Consider the following 14097-nt stretch of genomic DNA (forward strand, 5'->3'; position numbering starts at 1 on the left):
CTTAATATAAGGAGACAATATACAGCGGTAATCAAGGGAGTGTGGTATTGGCATAGACAGATCAGTGAAACAGAATAGACTCCAGAAATCGACCCAAACTTAACATGGTCTAAAGATTTTTATATGTACTTTTTTAATGGGAAAATAATATCTTCTCAACAAATGATGCTGGAGATAACCGAATAAATATGTTTAAAAAAATTGGGCTGTGGTCCCTATGTCACACTATATATTGAAATTCAAGATGAATCTTCAACCTAAATGTAAAAGCTGAAACCACAGAGTTTCCAGAAGAAAATATAGGAGAATATTTTTACAAACTTTAGTAGGCAGATTTTTTAAGAAAAAGTACCAAGAAAGCACTAAACATAAAAGTAAATGGATTAACTTTATAAAAAATTTAAATTTTGAAATTTTGCTCATCATAAAATGCCATTAGTAAATGAAAAGGCAACCAACTAAAGACTAACAAAAGTCTTGTATCCAGAACATATAAAGAATTACAAATCAATAAGACAACCATATAAACACTCAAGACTTGAACAGGCATTTCACAGGAGAAGATTACAAACCATTAAGCAAATGAAGATGTTCAACATTATTAGTCATCAGAGAAAGGCAAAATAAAACCACAAACAGATCCCATTGTATCCTGTAGGGTAACTGAAATTTTAAAAACTGATACCACCAAGTACAGGTGAGGATGTAGAATAACTGGAAATCTCACACGTTATGGATGGGCATTAAAATGGGACAAACATTTTGAAAAACTATTTGGTAATTCCTTATAAAAGAAACCCAGAAATTCTACTCCTAGGTGTTTGTTTATCCAAGGGAAGTAAAAACAAATGTCCGCTAAAAGACTTGCATAAGAATGCTCCTAGTAGCTGTATCCACAAAGCCAAAACATGGAAACAACTCCAATGCCCATCTAAAGAACAAAGGAAAAATAAATTGTGATACATTTATACAACACGATATTTACTTCTCAGCAACTTAAAAAAATGAAACTATTGATACACGGAAGAAAATGGAAGTCAGGTACAAGTGACAGGAAGTGTAAGGAGAGGCAAAACTAATCCATGGAGATGGAAATCAGAAAATGTGGAGTGGGCATCAACCAGAAGGCGACACAAGGGAAACTTGTGCGGTGATGGAATATTCTACATTTTGACAGGGAGGTTGGTTACACACGTATATACATTTTTCAGAACTCTTTGTACACTTAAGTTTTGTGCATTTCATTATGCATAAGTATTGGCTCAATTAGATAAGTGCAAATAAATAAGAATAGCAAAGATGAGACTGGAAAGATACACATAAAGGGCCTTAGCCCTGTGCTAAGGAGGTCAGATTTAGCTCTGAAAAGCAACAGGGGGCTATAGACAGGCAACTACTGACAGGCAACAAGTAGGAGAGTGCCTTAAAGACTGCATTCAAGGAAGGTTACTAAGGTGCTTCATATGCAGAAAGAAGGTATCTATCCTAATAGCCATTTTTTATATCAATATCATCAATGGAAATGTTTGAGGCCCTTTGTTGTTAAGCTTAGGATAACACACGCATGAGGACTTTGCTTACCCTCCCTCCACCACTCTATCTCCAAGAGATCCCTTCTATAACTTATTTTGTTCTATAGAAAATTAAAAAGTACAATTCCTGTATCAGAATTATTTTCATAAGTATATTCTATAGGCTGATATGGAAATCTGGAAGAGACCCAGAATTTCATTTTTTTACAAAATGGAGTAGACTCTAGACTCCAGAAAGCAAATGGTTTGGCTTTAGAAATGTAGTTTTAGGGTGCCTGGGTGGCTGAGTCATTCTAAGCGTCTGCCTTCAGCTCAGGTCATGGTTCCAGGGTCCTGGGATCTATCGGGTTGGGTTCCCTGCTCTGTGGGAAGCCTGCTTCTCCCTCTCCCACTCCCCCTGCTTGTGTTCCCTCTCTCGCTGTGTCTCTGTCAAATAAATTAATAAAATCGTTAAAAAAAAAAAAAGAAATATAGTTTTAGTTGCAGTCCAGGAGCCTTAAGGGGGAGAAAAAAAAGAGTCAACAAAAAAACCATGAAGATTTTACATAAAAATGCAGATCTGTGGTAAGTTACTGCCTGTACTCTCCCTTCTGTAGCAGCTCCCTCTCTTCTGCTCCATGATGTCCTTGTCCCGCACAGAGGCTGTGGCTTTTAATGGAGATGGTGTGGCCTGGAGCAGTCTTCACAATGTCTCTGAGGAGTTACTTTATTTTCGTTAGTGTCGTCTCTTTCATTTATGGTTGTAGAGAATGTAAATTAGGATTAAAGACAAGAGGGAGGAGGCCTTGGACCCATATGGCTCACAGAACATGGTCTGGTTAGGTCTGCTTTGTTTTATAAATATGTAATCAAACTGGATTTCTGGTTACTGGTGTGCTTCCTCCAGAATTTTCTGAAACCACACATTACCTTTCCATCTTCTCCTCTGATAATTTTTCAGAAGCCAAGCCCAGGAGGCCCACCAGTTCTCAATGAAGGAGCTATTTCTATGAGGCTAAGCAAAAATTCTGGTTAAAATGAAACTTACGTCTGCTCACTCAGCTGTATCACTTCAAAGAGAAAAACAAATAAAACCCCAGCTTCCTGTCATCTCCCAGCATTAAAGGAAGACAAACTACAATTGCTTTCCATTTTGACTAGAAGCAAAACTACAGATGAATAACATGATAGATCAAAAAGCCAAACAAACTTAAGTAACCTCTTCATCAGCAAAAGTCAACTAGTTAAAGAGTGAAAACCTCCCACGCCGATACCTTCTCTACCTCCCAAAGAAGAAAAAAAAGGAAGAGAAACTCTTCTCTAAACATAACCTAAATAAAACCTTGTAAATTATAACCCAATACTATACCTAAACTACTGAAATCTGCAAGTACTTTTCAACTATTTACAAGGAATAAAAAAAAAACGACTAATAGAATTGTACTCACCATGGAAGCTTCTCCTTTTCTAGAGATGAAATCTCCTCCTGCCACCTGACAGAAGTTTTGACTATTAGTGACCAAAATGGGGACTTTTCAGGTACTTTGAGATAGTCATCACTCTACCCGAACTTTTTCCATCATGTTTTGGGGCAGGATTCATTGGCTCACTCATTCATTTATTCACCATGTATTCATTCATTCATGCAGTGTCTACCCTCTGTCCACAAATATTGTTAAAGGGCCGCCTGGGTGGCTCAGTCATTGAGTGTCTGCCTTCAGCTCAGGTCATGGTCCCGGGGTCCTGGGATCAAGCCCTGCATCGGGCTCCCTGCTCAGTGGGAGGCCTGCTTCTCCTTCACCCACTCCCTCTGCTTGTGTTCCCTCTCTTGCTGTCTCTGTCAAATAAATAAAATCTTTAAAAAAAAAATATTGTTAAAGGGCCACATGGAAACATTATACATTATACTTTTATGGTTGTTACTTTTTTTAAAAGAAAGATTTTATGTATTTATTTGAGAGAGAGAGCAGCAGACTCCCGGCAGAGCAGAGCAGGGAGCCCGATGCAGGGCTTGATCCCAGGACTCCGGGATCATGACCTAAGCTGAAGGCAGATGCTTAACCAACTGAGCTACCTAGGCGCCCCATATGGTTGTTGCTTCTTGATGATGCCAACATTTGATCACTTTGTAGAGCAATAGCTTTCTTTCAAAAATTTCCAAACCCATCCTCACCCCTCAAGGTAAGAATAGAAGCTTTTCATAAGAAGGCAACCATGTTCCAATTCCTGTTCTTTTAGAATATAAGTAGAAGGATGTCAAGAAGAGCTGTGGAAATACTTTGATGACAATTACATTAATCAGATCACCAAAGATCATGGGCAAGCCATACATTCTACCCTCAGCATCCTTATCTATAGAAGAGTTTAGAGTATGGACACCTGGGTGGCTCAGTTGGTTAAGCACCTGCCTTTGGCTCAGGTCATGATCCTGGGGTCCTGGGATCGAGCCACGTCAGGCTCCCTGCTCAGTGGGGAGTCTGCTTCTCCCTCTCCCTCTGCTGCTCCCCCCCTTCTCCTGCTCATGTGTTCTCTCTCTTTCTCTCAAATAAATAAATAATTCTTAAATAGAGTTTAGAGGGCGCCTGGGTGGCTCAGTCATTAAGCGTCTGCCTTCAGCTCAGGTAATGATCCCAGCGTCCTGGGATCAAGCCCCACATCAGTCTCCCTGCTCAGCAGGAGGCCTGCTTCTCCCTCTCCCACTCCTCCTGCTTGTGTTCCCTCTCTCACTGTCTCTCTCTTTGTCAAATAAATAAATAAATAATCTTTTTTTTTAGAAAAGAGTTTAGAGTAATTAAGCGTTTTTTAAATGTGTGGTCTATGGGCTCAAAACTACTTGGGGTGCTTTTTTTTAAAAAAAGTACATTCCTGGGCTCTATCCCTAGAGCTGCTAAATAAGAATTTCTGGGACTGGAGTCCCCAAATCTGCTCTTAAAACAGGCACCCCAAAGAGATTCTCATATGCTGCAAAGTTGACAACCATTGAACTAATGATCTCTAAGGTCACTTCTAGTTCTAAAGGTCATGACCAAGGTCTGCCATGTAGCAGAAACACTGCCTCTGAGAGGTGAGACTTTTTATTGAGGTGGGGGGATGTTGGGGTAGGGAGATAATTTTGGAAAATAGAACTTTACAAATTATACAGTTGAGTATACATAGAAAAATTATATAAAAACAAGTGTGACATTTACCCCCCAGAAAAGTAAAAACAATATTATTTTGAAAGGAATACTTCTAGTATGTTTTGTAATGGCGAAAGCTACTAAGAATAACCATTTTAAAAATGTGTGGTTGATAATTAAGCTATAATTAGAAAGAGAATAAGAAAATAAATTCCACATGCCTCTATTTCATGAAGCAGCACAATGACACTTAAGCAAGCGCTGTTCAACTTAAGTTGGAGATGACAAGGGTTTGCCACAGAATGGAGTAAATATTTCTGGTAGAATGTCTTTAATCATCATTCTGGTGGTGGATTATACTTCATTGCTGATAGAAGGAAAACAAACTGAAGGATCTTAGCATAACTGAGGAAACATAACATTTGGATTTACAGTTTAATGGTGATTGTTTGGAAACTGTCATTTATTCAGCTGTTTTTGAGAGCTGCTGAAATAAAAAGCATATTTCTGGGTCAGGAAAATCACAAAAAGGAAAACATTTTAAAATCCAATAAATCCTGTCACTAAGTAAACCAACCTCTCTAGGCTGGAAGTAGCTGTACACATTCACCGGAATTTTCAGTCTCTCCCAGGAATATAATTAATTATTGAAGAAGCCGGGTTGGATGGGTTGGATGATGTTCTCAAAACAGGCACAGGGAATTCCGGCCATAGCAACACTTTAGGCCACGCCCATTATCTCTTGCTCTGACCTAAAAATTAATTTTGAAAATATATGTGTCCTTCTAATTTTCTGTGTGATGGTCCTCTGGAGGGGTCTAACCTTATTACATCTGCAAACCTGTAGGTCTGTTAGAGCTCCCAGGGCCTCCTGACAAATGCAGAGTTTATATAAGTGTTGTCTACCTACACCTCAGTGAGCACTGCATCCTGTCTGGTGACACCATAGCTATGAACCTGTGGGATGCGCTGCCCAGTACTTTCGTAAATAACGCTATGCATCCCAATCCGTGGCGTTGTCTGGAAAAACCACGTGCAGCCCAGATTTCAACCACTTTGTCCCACTGTCTGCTTAAGAACATTGTTTGCTTGTAGCACCATTAAAAATAACAGGAAGAATACAGGTCTCATTCAATTACTTAAAACTGATCTGTAGGCAACTTCCTCTCCATACCCCCTTTGCGTTAAGTCATTGTGCATTTCTGGTGCTCTTCTCAATCCATGCCCTCTTTGGGTCAGATCAGCAACTTTTTATTTGTTACCACTTGAGTAATCGTCTGTCTTCCCCAATAAATTATAAACTTGATGGAGTCCAGGACTGGATCTCTCTTCTTTCCTGTTGTATCCAAGGCACTGGAAGGGTACCCAGTATTCCACAGGAACTCAACAAATGCTTCTTAAATAAATAAATGGATTATACTACATATCGCATTGCTATAATAATTTGTCTAATAGGCCTTTCTTGGAGAGGACTGTTCTATTCATAGTTGCATGACTAGCACTTAGTACAATGCCCATACCTAGTAGGCAGTTAATAAATATAAGTTGAATGAATGAGCTGCAATCAGCAAATCAGAACAGCTGTATCTTTTTACTGAGCTCATGTGGGCATCTTTGACTCATTCACATTACAGTCCTCAGTTCATCTGCCTAGGACTGTAGACCCACAGGTAATATAGATATGTTATTGTCAATAGAAATATGTTTCTCCCACTGGAAATATAAGCAAGAACATAAATTGGTCCAAGTTTGGTTTCCTCTCTCTTATTCTTCAAACATTATGAGAGTGATATTAAATTATACGTTAGTCTCTGTCCAAAAAGGAGTGGGCAGAGAATATGCTATAAAGAGAGTATTAAAAGAGAAGGAAGGAACAGGGAACTAAGATCTTTTATATACACACATTGAGCCTAACTGTACTACAATAGCTCTGTGAGGCAGTATAATCATGCTTATTTTTGCAGAAAAGAAAAATAATGCTCGGTTGGGAAATTTGATGAAGACTGGTTGGCCACTAAATCCCATATTTTTCCAATTATAACATACTATGTAGGCGCAAAAGAGGCCTTATTACTTCAATATTCTCTTTTGTGTTGTACTTCTTCCACTTATAATTATTTTCTAAACAAATTAGTTAACAATCAGAGCCTACTATGAGCCAGGTACTAAAGCTTTAGATAAACTTCTCTTTGAAAAACTGTATGAGCTTAGTATTGTCCCCATATTACAGATGTCAAAACCGAGTCTCAGAGTTACTTTGAATATAGTTCATAAGCAGTAAGCTACAGAACAGGAATTCAAACCCTGAATTGTATGACTAGAAAACCCCTGGTCTTTCCATTTTACTATGGTGAGCATTATATTTTTGTTTAACTAAAGAAGGATGAAACTTCACGTAATCACTGAAAAATGTCTCTGGATCTTGCCCTTGCCTTGGTTCTGGTAGGGGAAAAACATTCCAGCCCATCATCTGGCACCTTCGACCCCTTCAGTGTATAAAACATGTCATTGTAGTAAGCCCTCAGCCTTTGAGGCAGAAAAAGGATGAGTGGAATGGAGAAATTTTGTGCAAGTCAGTTTATATAGAATAAGTAGGAAAAGCTAAGCTATTCAGGCTGCTTTCCCATAATTTTAAGAATGGAATTTACTTTTCTTGAGATAATTTTTAAAAATTTATGTAATATTTTTAAAAACAAGTTCTTTGATCCTAGAAAATATTGAATGTACCTAAAAATAAGAGTGGACTTTTAAAAACATATTTTCCAAACCTGAATGCACAGTCTGATTAAGAAAAAAAAAAAGAGTGTAATTAAAGGATAACAAGATGGAAATCTTTGCAATTGGGACTGTTCTGAAAAATCTTGGACACAGAGTGACCATGACAATCATGTAGCATTTTTCACCTTTCATTATCCTTTAAACAAGTAGTCTGCAGTTCCTAAATGTTGGCAATGCAGTGTTATGAATTTAAACTGATCACACTTAATCATCAGAATCTGTTATTTATGTCTGGAAAAGAATTAAGTCATGCAGAAAATGCCTTATGGTGTCTTTTGAGTGCTCATGCATCAGTACATTCTATTGCCCTGAAAAACTTCTTAGAGGAGAGGCAGTGACAGATTCATATTTGCTTCTTAGGAGAGTCATAAATGTGCATCCTCTACTTTCAAGTTTATTTCCATTTGCTCAATCAATGATTCTGCTTCATTCATAAGAATCTGAGAGTAAGGAAATCAGAAGAGATGGATCTAGAAGCTGTTTGCTGCCACTTACTGGATAGCCACTCTTCTTGCCTAAACAAATGGAGAAGAACTTTTAACTCTTTCTTGACAGTCATATATATATGAACCTTCAAATTTCTACAAGTGTCAGAAAAATGTTAGGAACAAAATTGATTAAGAAAATTGCTCGTCAAAGGTTACATGTCTTCTTAATAAAATACACACTCCTTCCTGCTATCTGCTTTATTTTTTTATTTTTTGCCCAGAAGAAGAAAAGTATAGTTTATATCTAAAGTAGAATATCCAGGAAAAAAAGAGAAGATGGGCAGAATACCAAATAGAGTGAGTAAAGAACTAAGAAGAACATTAGTAGTTAATTATAACTCATAGAGTGTTCCAACAGCACAAAGCTACAAAATGGGAAGTTTTTCTCAGAATGAGTATCATCTGTTGCCTTCACAAATGTTTGTACAGTTTATTTGCTTTGGTGCAAAATATTTCAATGGGGAGTCATGTCATCTAATGCAGGTCATTTCCCCCATTACTGTAGTACCACGGATCTATTAGAAGCCTTTGAACACTGTCATGGTCAAACAGGTGTCTCATCTTTCTACTACTACATTTTTCACTCTTGATTGTGTCTCAGCTTGTTACTGAAGTTTGCATACTTAAAGCTAGAAACATCAGCTCACTCAAATATCCTACTTGGAGGGTGATTTTGGCTTGTAAAATAATTATAGCCTTTTGTGGACATCTGTGTAAATTTAGTCAGAATGTCTATAGTTCTAATCCCAAATAAAGTTTTATCAAAAAGTATTATCAGAAAAAAATAACTGAGTTGAATTAGCCCTCTATGACATAATGTTATGTATTTGAGCTGGAATCACCTTTAAAGGCAATTAATAATTCTTAGTGGAGTAGGCTAGTAGTTTCTTTCTCTCATATAAATAAAGTATAGGAAGATATTTTTGAAGTAAAGGGTAATGGTCATATTGATGATAATTAACATTACGGAGCACTTTGCATGTGCTAAGCATCTTGCAGACTGTTGCATTTATTCCGCACAACACCATGATGAGTAGGTAGAAGAATAGCATTTGAACAATAAAGAAACTGATGCCCCAAAAGGTAGAGCAACTTTCATAGGGTACATGGCTAAGTAGGGCAGACCTGAGACTCTTACTGACTTTGACAACAGAGCACACCTTTTAATCACTATGCTTTCTTACATCCCCAATTAACTTAGATAAGTATTAATATTCTTGGCATAATACTCTTTCAGCTACCATTTATTGATATTACAATTAATAAAAATATTAGTTTATATATTTTAAAAGATATGTATAGAATAAGCATCTATATCTCTAAGCCAGATATGTTGCGGGGGGGATTTTGACTCTCAGTGGGCTACCTCCTCCACTCTCACCTCTCTCCTCACTCTCAGTATATCCCAAGAAGACCCTGTACTGACCCCTAAGAGTGCTCCTCATTCTGTGTCCCCATGGCAGCAAAGGCAACATCATCCATCTACTCAGTTGCCCAAACCAGAAACCTGGGTATCATCTGGATTTCTCCTTCTCCCTTTCTCTCTACATAAAATCACTAAGACTGCAATATGCTATTTATCTCTTAAACCCATCTACCTCTCCGATAGTACCCTGACGGGGCTCCCCTCGCTTGCTACCCTCCAAACTTCTTCACTCTTCAAACTGTTCTGCCCCAGATCTACTGCAAGTATAATTTCATTCTTCATTCTCTCCCTTGTTTAAAAATTTTCACTGGTTCTGCATTTCTCTTGGGATCAAGTCTCTTCTCAATATGACCTTCAGCAATATGAGTCCTGCTTACCTCTCTAGTAGGAGAGACAGATAAAAAAAAACCAACAAACCAATAACAGGCTTTTAAAAGTTTCTCTAAATGGTGTGAAGGAGGGGCGCCTGGGCGTTTCAGTCTGTTGAGTGTCAGACTCTTGATTTCGGCTCAGGTCGTGATCTCAAGGTCGTGGGATTGAGCCCCATGTCAGCCTCCACGCTCAGTGGGGGAGTCTGCTGGAGATTTTCTCTCTCCCTCTGCCCCTCCCCCTGCTCACACACACTCTCTAAAATAAATAAATAAATCTTTAAAGAAAATAAATGGTGTGAAGGAAATAAACAGTTAACTGCAAAAGACACAGTGGCTGGAGGCTGTGGCCACTGGGGCTCCTTTGAGAATAGGGAAACTGATTGAAAATTTAAAGGCCGTAGGTAGGAGAGAGTAAAGCACTATCAAGGACTTGAAAAAAGTCTGCACAGCTGGGGCAAGATGATCAGAGGAAGCGTGGCATGAGCTGAGGTTCACAGCCTTGGACCCTGGGATGGAGTCTGGATTCTATCCAAAGAGAAATGACAATTTGCCAATTAAGCAGATATCCCTGTCTGCTTTGTGGAGGATGGGGCGTTGAGCATACAATAACAGAAGCCAGTAAGGAAGAGATTGCAGAGGTCTAACAAAAAGAAATGGAACCAGACTAGAGTGGTGGCAGAGGAAGGGAAGACTGCTGAGTAGATCTGCTACATGTTACAGCAGGGACTGGCAGGACCTGCCAATGATTTGAATGTGGATGTTCTGGAAAGGAAGGAATATAGGATGTCTCTAGGTTCTTGACCAAAAGTCCTAAGTGGGCCACTTTATGAAAAGGGAAGCTTGGGTGAAGAGCAGGCCTAGAATCAAAAGACTTTTTTGAACATGTTAAGTTTGAGATGCTCATGAAACAATGAAGTGGAAGAGTCAAGAAGGCAACATGGAATCAAGATAGGTCTGGATCAGAAATTTAGAGTGGGAATATGTACCCATATAGATAGCACATGTAAACAGCTCCAGCAAACTTCTCCTGACTTGCAGGCTGGGTTGGGAACCCCTTGTGTCTAGCATCGCACCCTGAACTTCTCTACTGTAAGGATGATTTCATCCTTTGCTGTACTAAGACATCTCACAATTAGCATGTGTTCTCCATCCAACAGTGAGCTAGTTTCATGAGGCCACTGACTGGTCTTTATTCACTACTGTGTTCCCAATCTGGTCCTGTGAATGCTCTTCACCCAAAAAGAAAGTGGATATCCAATATTAGCCCACACTCAATGTAAGAATAAGCTCCACCTCTTGAAGGGAGGAATTTCAAAGAATCTGTAGACATATCTTTTGTTTCTTTTTTTTAAGATTTTATTTATTTACTTCAGAGAGAGAGAGAGAGAAAGAGAGAGAGATTATGAGCAGGGGGAAGAGCAGAGGGAGAGGGAGAGAGAGAATCCCAGGCAGACTCTGCGCTAAGTATGGAACCCGACCTGGGGCTCAATCCCAGGACCCTACGATCATGACATGAGCCAAAGGCAGATGCTTAACTGACTGACCCACCCAGGCACCCCTCCGCAAAATATTCTTAAGCTTTTGTTTGATTTGAGTTTATACAAGCAATCTCTGAGTGTGTTGAACTATGAAATTTCATCCTTAGAAAATTTTTGAGACGGCTAGTTACAAACCAAATTCTCACTCTTCTCATATTTGACTGCAAGGTTATCCTTGCTTTGAGCCCAAACTTGGAATTATGAAAAACTTTATAACTAACAGAATTGTTCTTACTTCTAAATGAACATACATCAAAGAATACTCAAGAGTGATTAATTTCATTATTAGCTTACACTGATAGTTAAAATAATACTACCTGTCTGCCACCAGACTTCTAGAATAATGAAAAAAGAACCCCACCACTGAAAAAAGAATGCTTGCCAACCTTGCCATGAATAATTCTGAGTTTTAATTGTTAATTTATTTGGTTAATTTACAATGGGCAGTAAAATGGTTAAGTGCTCTTCTTATCAATATCTATTCTTTCAAGAAAGTTTGCTGAGAAGTGGAAATATTACCCCTAGTCATGAGGTTTTTGTTTGTTCTGGGATTAGTAAGGCAAAGAGAGCCAAAGGCCACCCGTAGAATGTACGTGATATTGTACGTTATCCTAATATATCATTAAATGAAGGCTCTGCTAAATCTTTTTTTTTTTTTTAAGATTTTATTTATTTATTTGACAGAGAGAGACCCAGAGAGAGAGGGAACACAAGCAGGGGGAGTGGGAGAGGTAAAAGCAGGCTTCCTGCTGAGCAGGGAGCCCGATGTGGGGCTCGATCCCAGGACCCTGGGATCATGACCTGAGCCGAAGGCAGACGCTTAATGACTGAGCCACCCAGGCATCCCATCTGCTAAATCTTTTTAAAAGAAGCTGGGAGAAGTCCCTTATTTAAATTTGCTTTCAAGAAACTATTTTACAATGTCATACATTTATTATATTTTTATCAAAGCAACAATGGAGATACAAGATCTTCATTTCGATGCTATAACTTGGGTGTTAACTTCCTGTCCTCTTCTGAAAAGAAATTATTCTTTGCTCTCCATTTTCTCTGCCATCACTGAATTTTCCTATACTCAACTATTACTAGTATTTCCTGCTGTTGAAGAGCTGACCTGAGCTTTTCTCTTCACTGGATAAAGTGCCAGATCACAGAATATTGTCAGGTAGACATATTTTCACTGTTTAAAAAAATGATGCTCTGTGAAGCCCGCAGAGAAGAGCAAATCTAGACCCTCAACTGCTTTTGTATTGAGGGCCCAGGGGCCTCTTCCCATTAGATGGTCGTTTGCTTCCTGCTGGAGTCCCTGAAGAGGTGGGTACTCAGTGCCTCAGAAGGCAGCCATTCCATTTTTAGACATCCATAATTATTTTATATAGAAAATTTCTCTTTAAATAGAACAATTCACCTCCCTGTTCTTTTACCTCACTGCTTCTATTCTGTCTCCCGGGGCTGTGCTGCATGATCACACTCCTCTTCTCTGACTCAAGTGCTTCAGCTATTTCTCTTTTTCTTGTTGAACAGTGTTTGTTCTTCCAGCCGTTTCTCATGTGTTAAGATTTCCTAGATCCTCCCAACCCAGCTCCCTGTATCATACCTTCGGGCCTGCTGTTTTTCAGACACAATTTAAGCATTCAGGGTGGTATGGCTGAAGACTGGCCTGCTGTTTTTCAGTAGTGAGCTTTCAGGAATCTGTTCCCAGCTAAGAGTTTGGTCAGACCTGGACCTGCCCCGAGCCCGATCACATACAGGTCCAACTCTGTGGAGGGAGGATGTCCTTACCGACACACACTGGGTGGGACGGAGGCAGCAACAGGACATGACCCAAGGCTTGTTGTGTGGAGTCAGAGGATCACGTGAAGCATTTAGCTCATAATCTGATAGACAGTAAGCATTTAGTAAATGTTAGCCATGTTTGTAATTTAAACATAGAATCCCCCTTTTCTCAACATACTGTGGGAAAGAACTGTCAATTCCTGAATCCTGAATACCAGAACACTCTGAATGCAGCTCAAATCCATATTAACTTTCAGCACTCTCACTGTACATGGCTGACTCATACTGAGATAATCAAAACTCCTCAGTCTTTTTTACATATGATTCTAGTTGACCACATCTTTCTCATCTGTCCTTGAACAGTTTTTTGGTTTTGCTGTTGTTACTCGTAGTATGTTTTAAAAATGACTTAATCATTGCTAATATGTTAAGTGTAACTGATCATCCCAACCTATAGAAATCATTTTGGATTCTGTGTATTCACTGTACTTCCCAGCTGAACGGAACTACTGGAGAGTCCAGTTGCTGTTGGCATCTCTGCCACTGAGACTTTCCAAGATACTGTGTATTCTTTGCCAAAAAGAACAGCTTTATTCCTAACAGCTCTTTGCCCGGCTGGCCTTGGAGCAGCTCCAAGTTCCCAGTTAGCTTCAGGCTTTCTGCAGGGTTCTAGGCTTCCGTGAATCCTCTGGTGGTTCTTCTTCCTGATGAATGCCAAACAGTGGCCCATGTGTGTTCCGGCCACTTTTCACATATTGTTTGCCCAGTAAAACTGTAGGTCATGTCAATGCCAATGAACTCTCATGCTACCATGTCCCGCGCACTAAGCTCACAGGAGGTAATGGAATTGCTAGAGAAGATATGTATGAGGTTTACGCAAACCCCCACCTGCTGCCCCTTCCATTAAACTTAAGACTTTCAAAACACATACTCACATCCTCCTTTTTGAGAGGACAAAATACTTACAAGTCTGTTTCTATCTAATTGGGTTATCTTGGACAAATTAGTTAACTTTTCTGGCCACAACAAAATGAGGGGGTTGAATTGAGATTAACCCAGTTGCCCAAGGAGCAGAATTCTATAGTTCATT

At 39.2% G+C, this 14097-nt stretch overlaps 1 long non-coding RNA gene across 1 annotated transcript in view; it reads right to left on the reverse strand.

The window, feature by feature from the left end:
* Positions 1–7621: 7621 nt before the first annotated feature.
* Positions 7622–14097, reverse strand: part of LOC113930290 — a 71522-nt gene continuing 65046 nt past the window's right edge. Inside the window, exon 5 of the long non-coding RNA XR_003522508.2 lies at positions 7622–7923. This is a non-coding gene — a long non-coding RNA (uncharacterized LOC113930290). The remainder of the gene's footprint in view (positions 7924–14097) is intronic.

Source organism: Zalophus californianus, chromosome 4, assembly GCF_009762305.2.
Source record: "Zalophus californianus isolate mZalCal1 chromosome 4, mZalCal1.pri.v2, whole genome shotgun sequence".
NCBI classification, from domain to species: domain Eukaryota; kingdom Metazoa; phylum Chordata; class Mammalia; order Carnivora; family Otariidae; genus Zalophus; species Zalophus californianus.